The following is a 15372-nucleotide window of genomic DNA, read 5'->3' on the forward strand; positions in this document are numbered from 1 at the left end:
TAGGGAATGTTGGGGTCCTACTGTTAACAAGACTCTAGGTCAGGAGACCACCATACTGGACAGTCTTGCAGGGCTAGACCCTACTTTCAAGCTTCCTCGGAAGGACCAAGAAAAAGGGCTAGAGGCTGTGGCAAGGCTGCAGAAAAGAAATACATTTTAGGGGACTGGATGGCCATAGAAAATGTCCTAGGTTGCTGAAGCAGACCAGCAGGAGCCTACTCACTGGAATCCATCCGGTGAGGCCCAACTTCTTAACAAACTATCAATTGTGCACTTCCCACCCTGGGAGCAGGGGCACCTGCAGCCATCCAAAACGGGGAGTCTGCCTTATTGGGTATCTATTTACGATGGTTCCCTATGGGGGACATTAGTGTGAGTCTATGCTTATTTAAACACATTAGTGTAAAAAAGAATTACACTAATGTGGCCCAACAAGGCCAAAATCATTGTGCCAAATTTGCAAAGTGGCACAATGCACGCATTTTGACACTTTGTAAACCTTTGCGCTACATTATGCCTGTGCCAGGCAGTTCCACTGACAGGGGTGCTGAACAAATGGTGCAAAGTAATCTAAAAGATTTCTTTGCATCATTTTTTTCTGCACTTTTAAAGTCTGCTCAAAGCAGGCATTAAAAGGAGGCACACCTCTGTTTTCAATGGGCCTAAATTGGCTTTGCAGGAAATTTGGGACGCTAATCCTGCAAAGCTCCGAACTAGCGTCACAAATTTTGACGCTAGTTCCCCTAACTACCACTATGGTGCATTGTATCATAGGTAGGGGTGCACTAAGGGACGCAACAAAAGTGGCACTGCACTGGGTGAAACACCACTTTTCTTAAATCAGGGCTAAAGGGCCTAATTAACAAAGTGCCTTTGCAGTCACAGCAGAGGCCTCCCAGTTGCAGTGGGGGTCCCGCACTCATGGCAGGACCTCTGTACAGCAGTTTTTGATTGTGGAGGTCGTGCCATGAGTGCTGGACCCCCACTGCAACTGTTTGGCCTTCCCACGACCGCAGAGTTCCTTTGGGAATTAGGCCCTAAGTGCTACCTTCCTCTTTCACTTCCATTGTTTGTGTTGCTCCACACTTTCTTTTTAACTTGTAAATTAGTGGTCTAAAATGGATAGTGGCCAAGCTGATCAGTAAATTAACAAGCATTTCCAATGCAATAGGTCTCATACTTGCTTGTGTTAGGGCTATTGGCATTGTAAATTGATCACTGGACTTTTATTGTCACATAAAGTTGTCAATCCTGCCTCATAATTTTGTCTGTTCCTGCCATATAATTCCTGTGGCCTTGCATGTAACTAAAGCACTTCCATTTACCTTCTTCCTCTATCTGCAGCAAAAAAAATGGAAATATTGTCATTTAGCATCCTAATGTAAATCTGCCGAGCTAATTCCAACAGAATACTACATTCACTACCCCACCATCAGAGTTGCTGGCTGGCTAACACAATTACCCAAATACAGACACAAGACAGCCACAGAGGAGAAATAAACTGGAAGGATCACCCAAACATATCAAGAATGTTCAAACAGCCAGAGTGTAACAAAGATGTTGAGATGGCCTGAATCAGGGTCAAGACTGTAATAAGAAAGAAATACTAAAACATATACAATCATTATATAAACCATCATCCAATATTACAAACAAGGCCTTTAAAACAAAACTTCTCCCAGCTATAAAACAAAAGCTCTAGCCATGAATAAGCTTAAAGGACAATGAATGTTGGGAGGGGTTATTATTTTTGGGATCCCCACTAAAGGAGTGTGAGGACCCAGAGATGATGTAGACAGAAAGAGCACTTTGTTATGGACTTTTTGGTGGTGGTCCCCCTGTCCTAGGATCACCACAGCCTGAGTTATGAGCAAACCATGTTTTTTATAAGTAAGGCCCTGCAAAGCATTATGGGGCAACTTTCCATGCCACAAATATTTTAGTATGTTGATATGACTGCAATGCTTAGAACAGCCCTTAGTGAACACCTCAATGAGGATAGTATTTGTAATAAACATGGTTATGTAACTATGTAGTTAGCCCCTCCAGAAGATGCCCACATAAGTAGAAAATGGCAGAGAATAATGCAGTTTAGCCATGAATTTAGCCCCTGGCGAATATAGTGCATTACAGGTTTGCAGAGATAGCAGGCCTATAACAATGATATTGCTAACAAGGCCCTTAAAACACAGGCAAGTTACTACCCTCACTCATAAAACAAAAGTTCCAGCCATAAGAACACTTAAAAAGATTTTGAATGGTGGGAGGGGTTATTATTTTGATGTCACCAGTTCCCTGGTGTGGGACCCATATATGATGTAGACAGAGAGAGCACATTGCTGTGAACATTTTGGTGGTGATCCCATTGTCCTAGGACCACCACAGGCTGCGTTATGAGCACAAATGTGTTGTAAAAGTAATGCCCTGCAAAGCATTATGGGGCAAGTTTCCACGCCACAAATATTTTAGTATGTTGATATGACCGCAATACTTAGAACAGAAAATTTACAGAGTGAAGTGAATATTGTAGTATGGGTTCTCTCATTGGGCTGGGTGTGTCACTTTTGCTTTGAGGATTTCTGTTTTACTTAAAGCTGTTACCAATTTCAAGCTCTTTAAGGGGGGATCCACAAACAAATACTCTGACTAGGTAACTGTGAACAATGTGCCAGAGCTCCAATTCCACGATCGAGTTCACGCTGTTGTGGCTATTCTTGCTGTGAGCGTCATGACCGCTGTGCTGCATGAAGGGGAGAGACAAAGGGAAAAAATTGTTCGCCCACACTGAAGTATATCGGCAATTGTGCTAATCCATGTAACAGGGGCACTCTGCAAGTTGGTAACAAAACCGCCCCAAAGCGGGACGAACACAAAGTAATTACCAATTACAAGGGATTTTTGAAAGGCAAGCCCACAGAGTGAAAGTGATGGGCATCAGGTGGGCGTGAGTTAAAGCCCACAATACTTACAACAGGTCTAAGCGCTTGCACGCTCGACCTAAAAATGGCAAAATATACACTGGTGAATCATGATGAATGTGCACCCATCAATTGTCATCTTGGAAAGGCTCATCTTCACTAGTAAACACATTCCAAGATGGCTGCCTGTGTGTCTGCACGTGTGTGTATCCACCTTGGTGCATAAGCAGTATTGGCAAACCCAAAAGCTTGGCTTTTCACTGCCATAAATTTCTGACATTGCCAATGCTGCTTTTTTACTTATCCTTATGTGTTTCATTTATGATTTAAGGTTATAGTAATTTGAAGGCAATAGTATCTATTCTTTGCATCAATAAGAAGTATGTTTTCCTGTGATATGTATTAAGACTGAACATGTTTACTATTCCTGTTCCAAATTCACATCCCTGCCATGAGGCATCTGTACTTTTCTGTTAAACTTATATGAAAGGGGTATTTTTCTTTAAACTTAACATTTTTATTACCATCATATGACCACTAAGCTTAGGCAGAAATGTGGATTCAAGTATTTTTTAAATGTTTTGAGCAATATGCTTACAATTAAAATAACAGCTGCATTAACTTACCAAGATTAAATGTTACTGCTTTGCCAATATCTGTTGTTATATGAATGTAATTGCTATGGCTGTTTAGCTAAACAATTTTAATTGTGCTCTTTGAATCACAGCACATATCTCAAGGTGGACACTTCGGAGTGCCTAGGGGCACACCGTCTGCCAAAACGTATGCAAATCCCTCGGGCTGGGTGAATGGGACACTGGTCAGTTACGTTCAGTTACCTTCCTCTGGAGCTGAACAATTTTAGATCTTACATTTTTGTGATGGAACATATACTCCTCACTGTATTACGATCATAAATTTAGTTCTTATGAAAACAAATCCGAAGGGAACATGGAGGTGCAGTTAACATAAATTGATGCAGGGAAGAATAACGCGAGAATGATTGGCGTTGAAACATTACAGGTTGGTCTAAGTAAGCCATTATCAAAGTGACACTATTTTCACTCTGAGTTTACAAATTTATGTTTGAAATTGCAATAGCTTCATTTTTGTAAAAAATAATGGGGAAAGAAGTGTCTATATAATTATGGGATACTTGTTTGACAAATCCCTGCACTGATGATCAATCCAATTAAATGCAATATTGAAAATTAAGGTTGAGATGTATTTCTTATGAAATATGAAAAAGATGATACACAACTTAATCATCCCAATTTCCATTCTTTCTACAGGGCTATCCTCCATACGCACCTTATGGGGTAAGACAAGTTGAAAATAATTAAGAAATACAACTTTATTGAATAGAAAGTTTTTTTATTTTACGTATTTTTTGTACAGCATTAGACCTATGTATCATAAAGAAAAAAAATAAAACCATAAGGCTCTAAAGATGTCCTTCCCCCCAGGGAGTCAACTCTGATGTGTGCTGGTTGATATGTGTTATGACCTGAATAAGATTTAGTGTCCCATTTAATTGGACAATTAAGGTATTTGCAATATACTGGGTGAACTTAAATAAAGTTGCATGTACCAGTTTTAAATTTCACTTCCTAGGTTACCTTAGTTTATGTTCTCTGTGTATCTTTCTAGTTGTACAGCCTTATCAAACATCCCTATTCAAATAAAAACCCCAAAAACCTGACGTAATTCAAGTCTAACAACCAAATTGGACATAAGGATTAATTTCACCCTTAAATAGTGGTAAATGCGGAAGTTACAATCCATGCAATTTTGCTTAATTCTTCCAAAAGTTTCTCAGACGATACTAGGTTGGGTCTGTAAACCCCAATGTCCTCCTTTTCAAATAAGGTCAGCAGTTTTGGTCAGCTGTTATTAGGAACTCGGAGCTGGTTGCATTTGAATACCTCCACACATGGAGCTCAAATAGGACTGTATCATTCCATATTGTAGTGCAGGAGGGGAAAATAGGGAATGTTGGGGTCCTGCTGTTAACAAGACTCCAGGTCAGAAGACCACTATACTCGACAGTCTGCCAGGGCTAGACCCTACTCGCAAGCTTACTCAGAAGGACCAAGAAAAAGGGCTAGAGGCTGTGGCAAGGCTGCAGAAAAGAATTACATTTTAGGGGACTGGATGGCCATGGAAAATGTCTTAGGTTGCTGAAACAGACCACCAGGAGCCTTCTCACTGGAATCCATCCAGTGAGGCCCAACTTCTTAACAAAATAACTCACCAATTGTGCACTTTCCACACTGCGAGCCTGGGAACAGGGGCACCTGCAGCCATCAGAAAGGGGGAGTGTGCCTTAATCCCAAAATGTATCTATTTCCTGTGGTTCCCTGTGGGGGCATTGGAGTGAGTCCATGCTTATTTAAACACTTTTCCCTTTAGTTGTGTGAAACTGGCCAAGATCCTTGCCACCTCCATGGTCTCCAAGAGCAATATCTGTGCCCCAGGTTTATACAGACAAAGCCCTGAACAAAGAGTCAACCCTACAGCTAGTAGAAGCAGCAACTATGCACATCTCTCACTTGCCATGCTTAGGAGAAGTCATGCAGGTAGAACTCCCTTCCTTGCCTAGCTTTCAAGAGTGGCATGCCACATGAAGAGGGAGACGAAAGTCCTTGCAGCTCTGGAACCATTCGATGGTCCCAATGACTAACTCTTATTGCACCACGGAGCGACATGGGTAAATTCACTGTAATCCACAAGTGTACATCCCATCAAAAAGAAAGCACACCTGGGCTTCCAAGGAAACATAAAGGGTAACCAAAACTTTGCCTTTGGGCCTTGGCATGTACAAGAGACTACAATTCACCTGGAGAAAATGAATTTGTCTAATGCAGCACAGAGAATTTTCACACCCTAAGTATCCCATGGGGAAACAATCAGGTGCTGAGGAGCATACCAGTACCTACTTTAACCCACTCGTTGGGGTATAACTTTTGTGAAGGCACTGCTAGAATGTGAATTTAGGTTTTGTGGAGTCAGGAACCATTGTGTCAGTGCTTTGTGTCTAAGAAGGAAATGCACATATTAAAGGGGTTAGGCCCTTTTCTTAACTGTGAGTTGTTGTATTAAAACAACTAGATTTAACTTATACATGCAGAAAGTCAAAGTTTTTATCTGTTGGTCCAAATATAGTAATACACTTGCAGTTTGACATGAAGCATTGGCTGTTAAAAACAGTAGCCCTGTTATTCTGTATGCATCTGAGAAACCATTAAGCACACTTTTTGAATAGCCATTTATGTTATTGCTAGAAGCATATAGGGTATTACTTTATGGATGAGATTTTTCCTAAACAGAAACTGACTACATTTAAGAGGTTGATTGGCCAATGGGACATTCCTTAAGGGTTGCACCCTAGTTATTCTGCAAAAGCCCTGTAGAAAAGGATGTTATTAGTATTTCCTACCTTCTCTTATATTTGTACTTATGTGCATTGTATCTTCATGAGCATCTGGAGGTGAAAGCAGCTGATGACTTTTTAGAAGTTGAAACTGTGGACATGCGCCTCTCCCCTCCTGACAGGGTGTATACAAATGAAAATACAAGAAGAGGAATACATTAAGACCACAATGGATTTTATGTTCTGGGAGCAACTAACTAGTATTTATGGTATTTTATTGAGCAGAGCTTGTATTCAAGTAAAATTCCTTTTTAAAGTAGAAGCATTGACTGGCAACCAGGCCAGACTGGCAAACCAAAATCAGCCCTGGCAAAAATGTTCAAAACAGTCCCACTCCCTTGGTCTTCTTGCAGAATCTTTCTCTCTCTCCATTCATTTGTTCTCTCTCCCTCTTTCTCTAAACGTTCTTCTTTCCTTCTCCAAAAGCATTCTCTGTGCCTTGCCCCTCCCATTCTCTCTCTCCTGTAGTCTCAGGCTTAGATTTCACTCTGCCATTTTTTGCGGCCTCCCTGCGTGGGAACGCCGTGGTGCATACATTATACCTGTCTGCTCCCAATGAGAAACTGGACTTAGAAGACATAAAATCGTATCTCCATGTTAATCTATGGGAGAGATAGATCTTATTGAAAAATGTATTTGGTTGTATTTCACTATCAAGACATGTAAAACACACCAGTGCACGTCCAACTAATAATAAATACACTGCACCCTGCCCACAGGGCTACCTAGGGCCTACTTTAAGGGTGGTTTACATGCAGTAAAAGGGAAGGTTTGGGCCTGGCAGGTGGATACACTTGCAAGGTCAAATTTGCAGTGCAAGACTGCACACACAGACACTGCAGTGGCAGATCTGAGACATGTTTACATGGCTGTTCATGTGGGTGGCACAATCAGTGCTGGAGGCCCCCTAGTAGCATTTGATTTACAGGACCTGGGCACCACTAGTGCACTTTACTAGGGATGTACTAATAAATCAAATGTGCCAATCAGGGATTGCCAATCACCAATACAATTTAGACACAGCAAATGCACTTTAGCACTGGTTAGCACTGGCAAAGTGCCCAGAGTCTTAAAGCCAACAAAATCTGGTTCGAAAAAATAGGAGAAAGGAGGCAAAAGGGTTTAGGGATGACCCTGCAAAAAGGACGAGGTCCAACAAATCCCCCACCAGCCTAAAGCCAGTGGAGACGGATCAATATCTTGATGGACTTCCCTGATTGGGGGTGACAGAACATGGATCCTGGCCCGCAACAGCAGGGCCATGTTCCATTTCTATGCCTTAATGAACCCAGTTGAATCCCTCTGGCCATACTTTCAGGGCCCACTAAGCTAACCCATGGGGGATCCCTCTCCTCACCTGAGGATACCATCTGTGCAGCACCTAACCTTACTTTGCTCACAGAAGTATCGTCGTGGCCAACACAGTGGTGTGGCCCACTACCACCTTGAGGTGTGACACCTGTCCCCAACCCAAGGAGAACTCTGTCCACAAGGACAGCAACCCACAGTGGCCACCTACAGCTGTCAGTGATAAGAGCCAGACCTCAGCCCATCCAGGGGTCTCTAGCCTCTGTGGTTTCTCAGAGTGGGGGGTGGTATCCCAAAGTGACTGGCACCCTTTGTTCACTCTCCCTCCCACCACGTCAGGGGTGGTATCCTGCTACTGGTATTCCATCCCAGGGTCTGTACCCTGAGGCTGGGCAGAGGCCAAGGGCGAGTCCTTCCTCCCCCGCCCTCCTCCTCGGGGCTCTGTACCCTCCTTTTGGAAGCAGTACCTCTAGACTCCAGAGATGTCAGGGCACTGTTGCCAGATGACCTCCACAATGTTCTTACTAGTGTAGGGCCACTACCCTGTAACTGGTCTCCAAACCCTGGGGCTGTACCCTTGGATTCATCCCGGGTTAAAGGTGAGTCTCTCCCTCCCCATCCCCCCCCGTCAGAGTTCTGCACCCCCCCATCAAGGAGAGTACCCCCAGAAGATAACACAATAGGTACACTGTTAGCAGTCACCCCTCCCTCCAGGTCAGTTGATACACCCTGAACCTGGCCCTCCAACCTAGGGTCTGTACTCCGAGTATGGACCTGAGCCTGGCAAGCCAGGACTTCCTGGGAAGTATTCCTAACCCTCCCTTGGAAACACCTTCATCAGTTGTAGCACAAGAGTCTGTCTGGGGCTCGTCCCATCTGGTACAGTATGAAGCCCCATCAGCTCAGAAATGGTATCACCAGGGTCATTCCTGGGGAGCTCTGACCTCAGAGCTGACCCCTGAGCCTCCAGGTTCTCTACTGAGGACTGCCTCCTCTTCTCATCCCTCTGTTTGGTCTCCTGCACCCCCTACTCTGGAGTGGTACTGCCAGACACCACGACTGATGGGATGCTGGTGACAGCCACCCCCTCAAGTCCTTCTGACACTATGGGGTCACATTCAGTTGATGGCCTCCTGGTACCACCTAGGCTTCCCCCTGATGTTCCCTTAGGGAACCCCCCCAGGCCCTGGGTCTCAGGCAACCTGGGCCTCTGTCCACCCCCTCTCCCTCTCTCCTGAGACAGGGCATAGGACCCCTCAGCCATCCAACTAAACGGGGACATACCTGGGTCACTGCAACCCTCTTCCACCTCCCTTGGTTGAGAAAAACCAGAGCCACTCCCTTCAGGAGCAGCCCCAAATGCCTCTGCAGACCCTCTGGAACTCACCCAGAGGTCTGCCTCCAGTGCAAGTTCCCTGGGGTCAGAGAACTCGCACTCCACCTAGTGTTGGCATAGCTCTGGAAAACAGGGACTGAGCATATGCTCACCAGCAATCACATCACACAGCCCTTCACGTGTGGTAACCAAACTACCCTTCACCTCACCATCCTGTACCTTGAAAAAGTACCCCACAACCACCACTCTCTCTGACACTCAACCCACACTCTCCCCTGGGGTTTCCCCAATACTTTACTACTAGGACTTCTACCAGGGGGAACCCCTCTCCCTGTCACTCTCACCTACAGCCAGTCGAGTGTCCCTCCCACCAGTAGAAATATGACTCCCCATGCCAGTTCACCAATCCACCTCAGGGACCCTGCGCACCACTAGAGCTACCTCATAAACCTGAACCTCCTGGTGTATGTCATCCCCCTCCTTCAAGTTGGGCACCAAGTTGCTGTGCATGGGCACTTCTCCCACAGTATGCATGTAACACTTCTCCTGCCACCATCTGTGCCAGACCTAGTTCTCATGGCTCTCAGGTCCAGCTCCATCTCCATCAGACTGCAATTCTGAGCTAAAAGAGCTTTCTCCTCCTCCAGGGCCAGTCTCATTTCCTTGAAAGCTTTTTCTCTCTCCTGTTTTCACCTGAGCTTTAGCTGCTCCAACTCAAGCTTTATGGCTCTCCGCTTATTCTCCAAGTCCTCTGGAGACAGACCTGAAGAGGAAACACTGCTGCCAACTTAGCCATTCAGTCTAGCCCCTGCCCAACAGGCAATGCTGGTTCCTCCATCCATTCCATGTGAAGACATTGTTCCTCCTCATCTACAACATCATTTCCCTCCTCTGTCTGCTCACCAGCCTTCCTGGCTGTCAACTAGGCCCTCAGCGCCTTTTTTCAGTCCCCCCTTCCTAGTGAGGCCTTTAAAAGAACACTTGAATTATCTGTAGAACATTTTGAGCTGAGGCACGGTACAGGTTTCCAACGTCTCCTGCTCAAACACCAAATTTGCAGCTACTGCTGATGGCTCACCAGATTGAGACATGATTGTGGTCCAAAATCAAGAGTTGCAAAAAAACAGAAAGAGAAAAACAGCATGCTGGTAAGTAATGGTCTGCAATAAAACAGTAGTGTACACCAATCACAGTATGTCAAGTACGAATACAAGTCCTACCCTCACCGTTGGTCCCAGGTCCAACAGCTAGTTTGGGAAGACAAAATGTAGAGTCTGGAAAATTTGTGAATTCAGATAATACATTTTCTATCTTATGAACGGTGTGGTTATTGGAGGACAGAAGGGAATCTATTTTAGTATTATCCTTTTTTATTTTGAGTTTCCCAGTTTTATTTTGTCCATCATAATATTTGGCACTAGATTTAAGAAGGTATGAGGAGGCATTTTCTTTGGAAATCATATTAAAAGTAAATTTAGTCTTTATTAATACATCTAGACACGTTTTCGAATTGGAGAGGTGATAAGAATGTTCTAATTGTTTAATATTATTCAGAATTATATGTAATGCCTTGGAGGAAGATTTCTTCTTATGAGCTACAAAGGAAGTGGCAAAATCTCTAGTGGCAGCTTTACAGATGTCCCAAATAATATGAGGTGAAATATGTGAAGTCAAATTTTCTAAAAGGAAGGCTGTGGCAGAGGCTTCATAATTGTGTGTAAATTTGGGGTCCAAAAGAAGTGAATTTAAGTCTCCAATATTTAATACCAGGAGTAGCAGGGAGAAGATCTAAATCTGGTGTAACAGGGGCATGATTGGAGATTAAAATAGAGCCAATATCTGAATGTATAATATGTTGTGTAAGGGAAATAAACAAATAGTCAATGCAAGATTGGGAAGAATGTGGAGGGGAGAAACATTTTTTTTCAGAGGGTAGGATTGGAGAGTCTCAAGGCGTCCATAAGGGATCTTTTTCTATGGTGGATGTGAATTGGGAACGCAAGTGTCATGGGACAAATTTGGGCTTAGAGTGTCATTCAAGAAATGGGTCTACGACCATGTTGCAATCACCACAATTAAATCATTTAGAGACATCAGTTTAGCTAACACCTCTGGCCAGAATTTCTTTCCTCAGGGTGTAGGTGCATAAACATTAAAAACCATAATAGGTATTTTAATCTTAATCATGGATACAGTAACTCATTTACCAATAGAGTCACTGTCTTGGGAAAGAAATTGAATATCTAAGGACTTGTTGTGGTATAGAATAGCTACTCTCTTGTGCTTCCCTGAACCTGAAGAGGCAAAAACATGCCCTATCTACTGTTTCTTAAGCTTAACAATTTCATCGCCAGATATGTGTGTTTCTTGCAAAAACAAATATCACATTTTAATTTGGAAATATGAGTTAAAACCTTCTGATGTTTGATAGGCAAGCCTAAATCTTTAACATTACATGAGCTAATTCTTAAGACCATTTAAAAGAAAACAAGACCTTATAGAACTGAAACAGTGACGATGACAATAAAAAGCCAATAATAACATGTGAATGATGCAATAAATCAAAGAAGTATTGAGATAATAGCAAAAAAGGATAGTATGAAAAATAGTGGTTGGAGTCATTAGGGCTGAGGGATTAGAAAATAGAAAAATAAAAAATGAGGTATGGAGGGAGAGTGAAGACATAGAGTAAAGATATTGTACACAGGAAAGAAAAACAAAAAGGACATACTCATATGACAAACAAAAACGTAAGGGTACTAGGACCATGAAAGGGGATGACACAACCAAACTCCAAATGATCAACAAGTGGAAGGAAGATCAAAGCACATAACCACAATAACCGTTGAATCATGATGAGACATGGAACATACCTGGAAGAGATCAAATAAAAATAGTGAAAAAGAATTTAGAATAAATCCAAAATAAGATAACAATAATTATATTGTATACAGTAAATAGAAAATTTATATCCAAGAACATATTAGCAGAAGAACAAAAATCATAAATAAAGTGGCATGAAATTCAGACATGTCCATTGACTCTCCTTTGCAATTAGCAATGAAAGTAGGGAAGTGTCTTCCTAAGTAGTAGTCTTGTTATTGTATGTTACTTTGAATAAACATGATGAAATAAGCCACAGCTGGCATTAAGAGTGCAGAGAGCTGATTGCATATCAAGAAAACTTTTCCTTCTATCTTCTATAGCCTTATCAAAATCCTGCCCAAAAGATAAAGTACAACCAGACCAAGAGATACAAACTATGGGGGTCATCCCGACCCTGGCGGTCCATGACCGCCAGGGCCGGGGACCGCGGAAGCACCGCCAACAGGCTGGCGGTGCTTCCTGGGCCATTCTGACCGCGGCGGTAAAGCCGCGGTCAGAAAAGGGCAACCGGCGGTTTCCCGCCGGTTTACCCCTGGCCCAGGGAATCCTCCACGGCGGCGCTGCTAGCAGCACCGCCATGGGGTTTCCGACCCCCTTCCCGCCATCCTGTTTCTGGTGGTTTTTACCACCAGGAACAGGATGGCGGGTACGGGTGTCGTGGGGCCCCTGGGGGCCCCTGCACTGCCCATGCCAGTGGCATGGGCAGTGCAGGGGCCCCCTAACAGGGCCCCATAAAGATTTTCAGTGTCTGCTTTGCAGACACTGAAAATCGCGACGGGTGCCACTGCACCCGTCGCACCCCTTCAACTCCGTCAGCTCTATTCCGAGCCGGCTTCATTGTTGAAGGGGCTTTCCCGCTGGTCCGGCGGGCGGCCTTCTGGCGGTCGCCCGCCGGCCCAGCGGGAAAGTTGGAATGGCCGCCGCGGTCTTTTGACCGCGGTGCGGTCATTCGGCGGTGACCGCCTGGTGGGCGGGCGGCGACCGCCGCTCGCCGCGGTCAGAATGACCGCCTATGTCTTTTGCTGTTTTGATAACTTAAAGAAGACCCAAATATTCTAAACAGTAAAGTATTACTCCTGTAGGTTTCTGTGAGGTTGATGCAGTCCGAGGAAAATGACCAAGTCTATGTACCCTTTGAAATTTCAAAGGAGGGGAAGTAGGTAAGATCAAAACTTTGGGAAGAAAGGTTTGAAAAAAAGACGTGGGATCGGAACCCTTCACTCCTTCAGCAAGACCATAAATACATAAATTGCTCTGTCTATTTCGATTTTTCAGACACAAAAGTTTAAATTGCAATGAATGTACAGAGAGTGCAGTATCCTCAAGCATCGCAACCCGCTGTGCCACCTGAGTAACTTTACCTTACACAAATGACCCTTTTTATTCTACAGTTTGTAGTCTCCCATTTGGGTCTTCCACATAGGGTTTGAGTGCCTGAATTTCTTCGAGTAGCAGCTCCATTGAAATCGTGGCAGAGGATTGTATGGGGGAGGTAGGATCTTTTTTTACCCTCTTGTGCGTTGCCACTGTAGGTAACTTTGAGGAAGGTTTATTCATAGTGGTGAGGCAAATTTCTGTCATATTATAAGAAGAATCCTGACAACCAACCCCAGAATCCTCCATATTTTCCAGCACAGCAAAAGGGTTAAAAGGTAGTTGGGTGGCAGGCTTAGTATATATTGATTTATCAGAGTTCATGTGTAATTTTACGGCTCTGCCCATATGTGAATAAAATAGCAAGTAAGGAAGAAGAGAAAAAACAGTTCAAAGCAGGTTGTAGGCAGATGAGGAGAAAGCACTGTTCAAAAAGTCACTCTTTCTTTCAAGCCCAGAAGTGAGCAAACATAAGGTATTGAATACAATTATAATTAAAACTGATCATTATTGCCCATAAAGATTCCTGTGACCAGTGGCAACTTTCCTAAAGGATTTAGAATGTCAGTGAGTGTCAGGGAAAAAATGAAAATGGCAGGCAAGCCTCTCTCTTCAGCACGCATGCAGCATATTCTGGCTTGCGTGTATTAAAGCAACTGGAATTAGGGCTGCCAACGAACCTGCTGCATGTTGAATGTTTCTTACAAAGCTTTTGTTAAGCCACCATGAAAGTGACAATTTGTGCAGGAATACAGCTTGTCATTCCGTCGCAGCTGTACGGAGCTCCGAGGAAGGTGGCCATGCCGGTCGGCACCAAGCCACACATCCCCCCCAAAATTATTATTAACACTAAGGCCCTCATTACAACCCTGGCAGTCGGTGATAAAGCAACGGTAATACCAATGGGACGGCAGTAAAAAAAATGGAATCATGACCACGGCGGAAACCGCCCACACAGACAGCCACTTTAACACACCGACTGCCACAGCGGTAGCAACAAAGACTGCTGTGGTAACCGCCAACAGCCAGGCGGAAGACAATGTACTGCCCACTGTATTACAACAGACCTATCTGCCACCTTTTCCGGGGCAGTACCAACGACATCAAAAGCATGATGGAAGCAGAACACAGAAGGCAAAGGACTCCCCTCAGGAGACTCAAGGAAGAACCACGACGCCATGGAGCCCTACTTGCACACATTTCCCATGATTGTATACCTCCTCATTCACTGCGAACATCAACGCCGGCAAAGATCACCACAGTGAGTACTGCCACCTAGCACACAAGGGAGGGGGAAGGAAAAAGAAAGTGACACGCAACATGCAACACCCCCACCCCCAACACCATACACACAAACAGATACAGTAACATTACATATACACCCCCTACCCCTCAGGAATAATGCAAGGAGAAAAGGAATTGATTAAAGTGAGTGTAATAAGATACATTACAAGAAATTTGTGATTCAAAATCAAAACAGTATATACAAATATACAAATGGTGGGACACTGCCCAGTCCTCAATGTCCGTGGGCCACAGGGCCACATCACATAGGCCAAGGCCGCACTTGACTCAAGCAACAACACAGAGAGAACACTGCAGGGGCATCAGGTCAAAATTAGACAGGCACCTCAGGGGGACGGGGAATAGGGGGGCATCTCAGGCAGAAGGTGGTAAAACACCATTGGTCCTGGAGGGGGCTACATGCCCATCCCTCTGTCCTGGGGAGTGCAAGGCCACAGCCTCTCAAGTGGGTGGTTTGCCCACTACTTGGTCCTGGGGAGGGCATGGCCACGATCTCTCTAGTGGGTGGTTTGCCCACTGCTTGGTCCTGGGGAGTGCAAAGCCACAGACTCTCAATTGGGTGGTTTGCCCACTGCTTGGTCCTGGGGAGTGAAAGGTCACAGTCTCTCAAGTGGGTGGTTTGCCCAGTGCTTGGTCCTAGGGAGTGCAAAGCCACAGTCTCTCAATTGGGTGGTTTGCCCACTGCTTGGTCCTGGGGAGTGCAAGGCCACAGTCTCTCAAGTGGGTGGTTTGCCCACTGCTTGGTCCTAAGGAGTGCAAAGCCTCAGACGGCTGCCCACTGCGGCTGCTGCTGCTGTCAGTGGTGCTGGTGG

The 15372-nt window shown here is 44.5% G+C and overlaps 1 long non-coding RNA gene across 1 annotated transcript in view; it reads left to right on the plus strand.

The window, feature by feature from the left end:
* LOC138285771 (uncharacterized) overlaps window positions 1-15372 on the plus strand; it is a 95964-nt gene that overhangs the window by 43053 nt on the left and 37539 nt on the right. The window contains exon 6 of the long non-coding RNA XR_011201646.1: window positions 4211-4237. This is a non-coding gene — a long non-coding RNA (uncharacterized lncRNA). The remainder of the gene's footprint in view (window positions 1-4210; window positions 4238-15372) is intronic.

This window comes from Pleurodeles waltl, chromosome 1_1 (genome assembly GCF_031143425.1).
Source record: "Pleurodeles waltl isolate 20211129_DDA chromosome 1_1, aPleWal1.hap1.20221129, whole genome shotgun sequence".
NCBI lineage: Eukaryota > Metazoa > Chordata > Amphibia > Caudata > Salamandridae > Pleurodeles > Pleurodeles waltl.